We start from the raw sequence: 10366 nt of genomic DNA on the forward strand, positions 1-10366 counted from the left end.
ATATAAATTTTTAGTCTCCTAGTCACTGCTAGACTAACTACAGCAGTCATATACTTTTCATCGAAAATACATCATTCTAAATTTAAAATACAAATTTAAATTTGCTTCTGATGCCTCAACTAACAAATCAACCTTTACAAAAGAAAATAAAATTCTTCTCTGAAACCATAGCAGATCAGCAAAGGCTCCAGAAGGCTCAGATAAGTGGTGAGTATTTCAAATTGGTAATTGTACTATGATTGAAAATTCCATGTTAAAAAGCACAAGCAGACAGTTTTACAAATTCCAGCTTCTTACTGTCTGTTCATGTGTTTCAGAATGTATTGTCTTTGTCAGTCGTTGCTCAAAATCTTGCTGCTAGAGGTCAAGATATTATACGTGATTGTTAACATATAAAAAAATTGTTCAGTCTTTATTAGAAAGTAACATCTTTAGAGGAGCCTAGCAACCATTTTGAGGAAATAGAACACAAGAGAGTTGAATTTTGTTGTGTGAAATAAAACTGAGACATGTCAGGAACTTTACTGCTGTGGAAAAATTGAGGTCTTCATAAGAAATCACACTGGGTGTCCTAGGAAAACCAGCAGTAAGTCGAAAGATATGAGTACATAAAGGTGATATGGGGTGCGGGGGGCAAGTAGTAGGGGGAAGTGAAGAAAATAAAGAATGAAGAACTGAGGAAGATTCTTGAGAACTTTTTTTGCACTTAGAGTTGTTTTACATAGTTATTGTTTGATTTCTCTACTGCATTGCAAAGGTCAGTATCCCATCTATATTTACATCCCTAGTAGTTGACACATAATAAGCTTTCAGAGACTATTTGCTGTTTTTTTTATCATATAAATGTTGTTATGCTCACCCTGCATGACCAAACAGTAACAATGGTAAACTTGGCTCTTTGTGACTGGATACTCACAAGGGGATCAAAATTAAGAATAAAATTTATGTTTGGGCATCACTATGTTCCACATTTATACAATTGTTTGGTCGAAAATGGAGTTGGAAGGAAGATTTGCTGTTTGTACTTGGAACCCAGTGTCCTTTTTAAAGCCTAATTCAGAGGTTTGAGAAGCCAGAGAGGGTTTTCTGTCCTAGTGGAGCTTATCAGTTATGACAGGGATCAGCGGGGACTCTCTTTCTCTCTTCATCTCATTGCCTCAAGGCAGATGGAAATGAAGACTGAATCAGGACTAAAAATACTGTCTAAAATCAGGGGTAAAAAACAGGTAAACAAATAAGCAGCACTATCACCATTCCTTTGCACTGCATTCTAGAAGGATGCCAGGATAAATATATGTATTTAGCAAGCCAAGGCATTTAGAAAAGGACTCAGAAAGCTGAAAAGGGCTTCAATAGGAAATAATAGTTCAGTGCTAAGCTAAACTGATATGGCAACTCTGATGAGGTTATCATATTTCAGAGCATTGACTCTGGAACCAGAGCCCCTGGGTTCAAATTCCTACTCTGCCACTTGGGAGCTATGACTGTGGTCAAATAGTATAACCTCAGAGGCCCTCAGTTTCATCATTTCTAACAAGGAGTTAGCAGTAATATCTGCCCACAGTGGTGCTCTGTGGGCTAAGGGAGGGAATACAGGTCACACACTTAGCACAGTGCTGGCGCATTCACCGTTATTATCGCCTGTTTACTTTGAAAAGCTCAAGCTGTGCAAGGTTTGAGTTTGCACTTGTGTGACCTGTTCCTGGATTTCTGCAAAGAGTTGATCTAATTATTGAATGTGTGCTTTAGAGCCAAAGGTGTGTTGGCTGTCAAAGAATCAATACTCCCCAGTAGAGCTCCCAGTGAAGAAACAATCTCGGGTACCCTGCCTTGGAGTTCTGAATTAAAACACCTTAAGTCATGTCCTGAACAGGATACAGATGAAAGATAAGAGTCAATGCTTCATGCTTGCCTGTCTGGCAAAGGCACCTAACTGCTTTCCATACCTCATAACTCTGCATGTGAATGCTCAGATGGCTTTTGATTTGTGCCTTACCTGCATAGGGAACTGCTGTGGTATAATTGAGCCCCATACTGTTATAGCTAAGTACAAAAAACTTCCTCTGATTTGCACTCATTCAGATCTATCAGCATGATTTGAATATCTCAGAGAATATAGATAAAGGGACAACTACAATAAGAAATTCAATATCTTTTATGTAACAATATGCTTAATGTACACAACTTTCAGAGAAATTGTAAAACAATTTAAAATGCAGAAAAACAGGATTTCTTATATTACAAAAATATTCATCATAGACTTCCTTTAAATAATATTATTCTAGCACAGCAAAATAATGTTGTCTTATCCAAATTTATTATTTATAGCTTTCCTTAGTGTTTCTGAGTTTACTTAAAAATTCATTGTTATTGCTATCAAGTAACTCAAATTTCAGATCTTTTAACCTAGAATAAAATATGGCAAGGTTCATGTATAGTATATATTTAGAATGTCTTATACCCTCCTTCTCAAGTCTGTGGACCAATTTCCAAATAAACAATGTGAAATAAGGCAAGGCTTCTGGCTACATCTTTGACCCAGCCCATTTGTGCTCTCTGCATGACTGACAGATTCATTGCCAAGTATCTCCAGCCCCTTGCAGACGTGTCAAGAGAGATGGCTGTGATCACCTAATTAGAGTAGAACCAAAGGGACAAAGCCCAGGCTGGTTATCCAGGATTCCTGTGATTAGCTATTATCAAAGTCCCCAGGCTTTCTCTTCTGATGAAAATGTCAACCTCAAGAAGAAATGTCTGCCACAGCTTCTTGAAATATAGAGAACAGAGGAATTTGGAGACAAGTTTTTAAATTTTTTTAAATCAAGATTATTGATTACGAGCATCAGTAAAGATCTTCCAAAGGGCTATGAAATTTTATAACAATTGCTCTCCTTCATCTCTCTCATCTTTCCATTCCCAAAGGTCATGCCAGTCAAGCAATTACTGGCTCCATTTCCGCTCTTGTCACATCCTCCCTATCAAATGTGTGAACAGTGTGAACAGAATCCAGGAAATAGTTGCAAAGATTCAAAAGTATGGCTGCCTTGCCTTTTCCCTTTACTAGTGACATTAGCCTTCATCAGTAGACACTGTCAAACTCATTTCCATCCTTTTTTATCAAAACCATTCTCCAACATCTGTGCATGCAGTTAGGTAATCCACATGGTGGCATATGTCCGACTTACCCCTGAAGAAGGATGTGGCATAAAACTGCAGTATCTTTTTTTTTGAGTAGAGAAATGTTCTGTTTATACCACACCAAGTGAGTAGAACAGGCAATGGAGAAGTAGGACTGCTAGGCAAACAATTTGATGAGAATTTGTCTCTGGAACTAAGTAAGTAAGGAGGTATTCAAAGAGCAAAACGCTCAGGCATTCATTAAATTCTATTCTAATCATATATGTTCAATATTCCCCCAAGCAGACCCATCTTTGTTAAAGTGAGTTTTACAGTTTACAGGAAATGCATCCCAATACAGATTCATCAATTCTGAATTGGGAAACAGACAACACATGTGTCTGATGGCCATTTCATTTCATTGTTCATTGCAATCATGTCTCATGTTTTAATTCATTTAAAATTTTATATTCATGGCTAAGGTTTATTATAGCAATGATACAGAGCAAAAACAGCAAGAAAACAGTTTGCATCAATAGAATCCAGAGAGCCCAGGCACAAGCTTCTGTGTCATTTCCCTTCTTGGACTATACAGGTCTGCTCTCTCTAGCAGTGAAATCTAGAAATATGTGTGGTATGTCTCTGTCCAGGGAGCCCCTGTTAGTCTTGGGTGGGGGAAGGGGTGACTTCTTGCTATACATCCAACCATGGCAACAGAAACTTAAGACCTCCACAATAAAACCAGATACTCATCATCGATCTTGATATTTGTGCAAATCAATCTGAGAAACTGGTATGACATGGTTTATTGCTCTAGGTATATATAACAAAATGATCAGTTGTAAAGAATACTCTGAGGGCCATATTCCCAGAGGTTAGCCAGGAGGACTCAGTCATGGTTCTAGATTCCTTTGGAGACAGCAGGACTAAGAAACCAGACCTGATTTGTTAACTGTTTCCTTAAACTCTCCCTACCTCCGATTGATTTGAGGAATTAAAAAAAATTTGTTGCTGCTATTGTTGTTATTTTGTTCATTGACTCTTTTGTTCAACAAATATTCACTGAACTAACAGCCATGTGTAAAACCTTGTGCCCTGAGGGAATGTTTAAGAATTGTGTTAAGGAGTCATACACATAGGCAAAGATAAATAAAAATACAGTAAAACAATCATAATACAATCATAAATATATAATGCAATCATAAACTTTATTTATTATAAAGTTATATTTGAAAAAGTTTGTATTTAGAAAATGAGTCATACGCATAAGCAAACATAAATAAGAATACAATAGCACAATCATAATACGATTGTAAATACATGATACAATCATAAACTTCATCATAAAGTCATATTGGAGAAAGTTTATGTTTAGAAAACAAAGCACTAAAAACTTAGAGGGAAGGAGTCTGGAGACTTTGAGTGGAGTTGGTTGTCAGTGAAGGACTTGGAGAGCAGGCAGACAGCACACACAGGAGAGGGGAGACTTCTAAGGAGTGTGCTGTCATGATCCAAAGCTAGAGGTGAGGCTTCACCAGGTACCTGCATGGCCACTGAGATAAGTTGTTAGATGTACATGAGGACCAGATTCTGAAGGATTCTGAATGTCAAACTAAGGAGTTTGAATTCTATCATGCGGGTGAGTAATTCTCAACCCTGTTGCATATTAAAATAACATGAAGAGATATGAAAAAATACTGAGATGCTGATTGTCTTAGTTCGTTCAACAATAACCAATTCTAGAGGCTAGGAAGTCAAAACTCAAGGCAACAGCAAATTAGACATCTGGTGAGAGCTTCCTGGTTCATAGATGGTCATTTTCTCCCTGTGTCCTCACATGGCAGAGGGACAAGAGGGCTCTCTGGGGTCTCTTTTTCCACCCTCATGACCTAATCATCCCTCAAAGACTCCACCGATTCAAGTGGTTTGGGCACTGGTGTTTAAAACTTCTCTCCAGAGCTGAGAACCACGATGTAGGTGCTGAGGAGTCACTGGTAGTCTCTGAGCAGTGGAGAAGCCTGACAGAACTGATAGTCTAGGAAGCTGATGCCCTGGGGCAGGTGGCCTGGAGGGAAGACACCAGTTATATAGCTGTGAGGATGTGATAAAGGTCTGTACTGAAGTTTGTGTTTGATTTAACTCTAAATTATGTTGAAGAACAAGATTCTCTGAGTTTGTCCCCATTATGTGCCCCAGGGGTGATCCTACACTCTATTTCTGGACAGCCTCCCAAACCTCACAGTACGGAAGACCAGGAGGATGACAAGCAAACCTTACAAGTGATCCTTTCTCTACTCAGCAACGTTGATGATATTTATAGCAACTATTAGCGATGCTTCAGGAAGAACAACTTGACCAATGTCTTGAACTTTTCCAGTACAGACCCAGTCGTCAGTTTCTTCCTCCCAAATTCACTTGAAACCTGAGTGCACAAGAGGAAAATTCCCAGCCCAATAAAACAGACTTAATCCCAAAACCATGTCAGCCCTCACCCTACTCGTGCTGTTCGTCAGCACAGAGTGTGCCAAACGATTCTGCAGGCACTAAAGTTCATCCAGCAGCTTTCTAATGACAACCCCAGAGACTCCCAGTGAGACTGAAATGAAATAGTCACTCATTTGGGGAATTAATCCTTAAAATTCTTTCTGTTCCTCTGAAACCACTTCTGTTCTGGTATACCAGAGACAGTTTGTGTGCACAAGCTGAAAACATTCTAATGGCTTTCTATCACACAGATAATTAAACTCAAAATTTTCTTCTCAGCTTACAAGGTCTACCAAAGTCTAGTCTTCCTTCTTATTCTCTGGCCTCATCCTAGTGTACCGCTCTCATACCACACTATCCTTGCAATCCACTCTCCAATTAAAGTACTTAAATTCTCTTTTCAGTTCATTTTTTGCCTGCCTAATTTCTACTCATCATTACGTCTCTGTTTAGCTATTGATTCTCTCAGGAAGCTTTCTCTGAGCCCCTAAAACTGACCCTCTTGGTGCTCCAGTAGTACTCTGCCTTTGTAACACTTGGGATACCACGGTAAATTTTTTTGTGTCTGACATAAGCTTGTGTCTCTTATGAGGGCAGAAACCATATCTGTCTTTTCCACATTGTATCCTTGGTACCTAGCCTAGTGCCTGGCTGATGGTAGGCAACGATAAATATTTGTAGAATAAGTGAACGCAATATACCCTTACTAGTTATGATCAAGCATTCCTAAACACTGCAGGGATCACTGACTGGATTTAGGAAAAAAGATAAATGACGCCATATAAATTCAGCTCTAAAGTTTATTCTTCATTCCAATAGAAATGGATTGTAGAAATGGTAAAATTGGTGCTCCTTGGTAAAATTACCGTTCTTCTGAATAAATAGATTGGCTAAGTATTGAGAAGACCTTCCTCTCTTGCACGTGGTGGTCAATGTGAGAGGTGTAGGCAGTGCCATGCAATTCCCCATTTAAAATTCAAGAACAAAAGAACACGAGGCAAAACTTCATCATTCTTTTTGCTATAGCAACTGCCCAGAAATTTTGAAGAAAAAAAGAAACTCACATATAATAACATGAAAAGGCAGCAGACTGGTTTTTTAAAGAATTGACAGAAAAATAACAGAGATGAAAAATGACTGCTATACCAAATCCTTGGAGAATGGACTTTATCATTCATTACTGTTGCTATGGGGCTTGTGCACTTTTAAAACCTGATTAAAATATTTAGTTTTCCAAGGAGGTAGATTATTTCATTTTTCTCCCTATACTATACAAAAAGAGCTGGTGTCAACCTAAAAAATGGGTTAAAATGAAACATCAAACAGTGAGTTACACCAACCTGGAATACTGTGGTGCTTTGTCATTTATAAAAACATCAACATTAACTATTTCAGAATTTTAAAGCACCTGTTCTGGAATAAGTTATTCTATCTGTGCAGAGGAAGTTTGTTTTGACATGAAAAAATAAAAAGATACCATTTTTTACTTATAAAATAATGTAAAGATTTCCAATAAAGTGAACTGAAAACAAATATGCAATATTGAAAATGACTTATATCGGCTTTTATTACAGCATGCACAGTTTTAGATGATGTCATTGCTTATAATACCTCTTCTTGACCCTTCTAGAACATAAATAATAACATTAGACCATACACTTAATGTACACTAAAGTATATATTCAACTGCTGGAGATGAGAATAAATCTCCAAAATGCTCCAGCAATGTAACTTGATTGGTGAATACCTCCGTTAGATAAAATATATTTTTTAACTTTATGAGCTAATAGGTTTAAAGGACACCTAATCGAGACCAAGATGTCTAACCCATGAGACTAGAATACTTGCATCCTATGCATGATCTATATACGATGTTAGCACCTGCACATCTAAAGCATCTCTGCAGTTGCAAGACTTCAATCCCAATAGGCACAGTTTCTGCACCTCTTTTGGATGAATGTTGTAAACAGTCCCACCTGAGCTGGAGAGCAACAGCAGGGCCCACAAGCAGAATATGTTTTGGAAGGGAACTCAGACCAACGACTGGGCAAACAGCTTAAAACGGTAGTCCACCCAAGGGGGCAGGCAAGGGGGCAGAAAATAAACAAAGTATGAGCCAACATGGGCAGAGAAAAACCAAGAGAGTTGAAGAGGAGCAAAGAGAGAAAAATAGCCTGATCTGGAGGATTTCCATAGTCAGAGTATGATGGTGGCAAGCAATATTCAAAGGATGTTATGTGATCTATTATTTACCTTATAACACTTCATTATAGTAGGGATAATATTTTTCACTATTGTGGTATTGATGTTTGCCAAAAAAGACCATATTTGACCCAACCGACCTATAATAGGACATTGACACAAGTTCGTGTGGCCTGGTTAATTCATTAAAGGGACTGACAGAAGACTCAGACCAACGACTGGGCAAACAGCTTATGTGGCCTGGTTAATTCATTAAAGGGACTGACAGAAACTTCAAACATCTTGAAAGAGAAGTCTAGATACACTCACTTTCTCCCCTTTATCATTTTCTATTAACTTAAAAACTGTTTTTTTTTTTTTTAAATTGTGAAATAGAACACAAAAAAACATGGGTCTATATAAATTATCAGGAAGCACACACCCACGTAACCACCACATAGGTCCTGGAAGAGAATGCTCTCAGCCTCCCAGGCGCCCACCTTATGCCCAGCAAAGCTATCCACTATCTCAACTTCTTTATGGTTTTACCACATATGATGACATCTCTAACAAACTAGAATTTTGTGTGTATGTTTTTTTTTAAATAGCTTTATTGAGGTATAATTGATATACAAAGAAAAGAGAAGTCTAGATACACTCACTTTCTCCCCTTTACCATTTTCTATTAACTTAAAAACTGTTTGTTTTTTTTAAAATTGTGAAATAGAACACAAAAAAACAGGGGTCTATATAAATTATCAGGAGGCACACACCCATGTAACCACCACATAGGTCCTGGAAGAGAATGCTCTCAGCCTCCCAGGCGCCCACCTTATGCCCAGCAAAGCTATCCACTATCTCAACTTCTTTACTTTATGGTTTTACCACATATGATGACATCTCTAACAAACTAGAATTTTGTGTGTTTTTTTTAAAAATAGCTTTATTGAGGTATAATTGATATACAAAGAACTGCGCATATTTAATGTGTACAATTGGATGAATTTGGACATGTGCAAACGCTGTGATATCATCACCACCATCAAGGTTATAGATATATGCAACACCTCCCAGAGTTTCCATGTGTCCCTTTGTTTCTGTTTGTTGGTTTGTTTTTTGGTGGTAAGAACACTGAATGTGTGATCTACCCTCCTAACAAATTTTAAGTGCATAATATATTGTTAACTATAGGATCTATGTTGTACAGCAGATCTCTAGATCTTACTCATTTAGCATTAATTAAACTATACTAATTGAACAATCACACCCCATTTCCCTCACCCTCTAGCCCCTGGCAATCTCCATTGTATTCTCTGCTTCTATGAGTTTGGCTATTTTAGATACCTTATATAAGTGAAATTATGCAGTATTTGTCCTTCCGTGGCTGGATTATTTCACTTAGCATGATGTCCTCCAGGTTCGCTTATGTTTTTGCAAATGGCAGGATTTCATTCTATTTAAGTCTGACTAATATACATTGTATGTATATACCCCATTTTCTTTATCCATTCATAAAGCTAGAGTTTAATTTGCCTCTTTTTTTGAACGTCATATAACTGGAATCATGCAGTGTGCATTATTTTGTGTCTGGCTTTTTGGACTCTTTTGTTCAGTATTTTGTTTCTTAATTTATATATTCTGGATAAATTAGTTGTCAGTTATATGTATTTTAAGGACTTCTCTCACCGTATGTCTTGTCTCTTAACTCTGTTAACAGCAACTTGCTAAGCACACATTCTTATTTTAAAGTATTAAAATGTATTTATAGTCTTTTATATTCCATTAAAAAATTGGGGGGATTGTGACTTGACTTTATAATAAATAATTTAGGGAAAATTAATATATTTACAATAATTGTCTTTCAACCCTTCGACAGAATATATCCCTCTACTGACCTGCATCTTTAAAATCTTCCAACATTTTCTAGTTTTGTGACTGGAGCTCTTCCACATCTTTTGAGTCCGAGACAGTGGAATTATTCGTAGATTATTTTACACCCGGACATCTATAACACTTTCTCTATGTGACGAGATTAGTTTTGGAAGGAATTACATAATTATCGGTAATAATACTTTTTTCTGGTTTGGTCTTTAGTGTTTTAAAAAACTAACAACTAAAACTAATAAACTGTACATGGTTGCATAGTGTAGCAGTTAGCATGTCTGCTTTACAAGTAGAAGGTCCTGGGTTCATGCCCCAGTGGAGCCACCATCCATGGTCTATGGCTATGCTACCCTGAATAAGCCTGATACCTGATCTCGGAAGCTAAGCAGGCTAGGGCCTGGTTAGTACTTAGATGGGAGACCACCTAGGAAGACCAAGTGCTGTAGGCATAAATAATAATTTTAAAAAAGTAATAAACTTAAATTTTAAAAATGTTATTCAAAGTTAATAAAATAGTTCATGTGTGAAGTAAATTGTACACTTACCAAACTAAATTATACCTTGCAGTTTGTGCCCTATTATATTGTTTCGAATTTTAAACACAAATAAAAACTCCAAGTGGTCAAATAGAATAATAGAGTTGAAGTAACTCAAGTTCTAGTTCTTTGTCTTTACTATCACTGAGCTATTACACTGTTTA

At 37.2% G+C, this 10366-nt stretch overlaps 1 pseudogene; it reads left to right on the forward strand.

Annotated features, from left to right (window-relative positions):
* Positions 1-9999: 9999 nt before the first annotated feature.
* Positions 10000-10115, forward strand: LOC112477711 (annotated as a pseudogene).
* The last annotated feature ends 251 nt before the right edge of the window (positions 10116-10366 follow it).

This window comes from Pteropus alecto, unplaced genomic scaffold (genome assembly GCF_000325575.1).
Source record: "Pteropus alecto unplaced genomic scaffold, ASM32557v1 scaffold121, whole genome shotgun sequence".
Taxonomy (NCBI): Eukaryota; Metazoa; Chordata; class Mammalia; order Chiroptera; family Pteropodidae; genus Pteropus; species Pteropus alecto.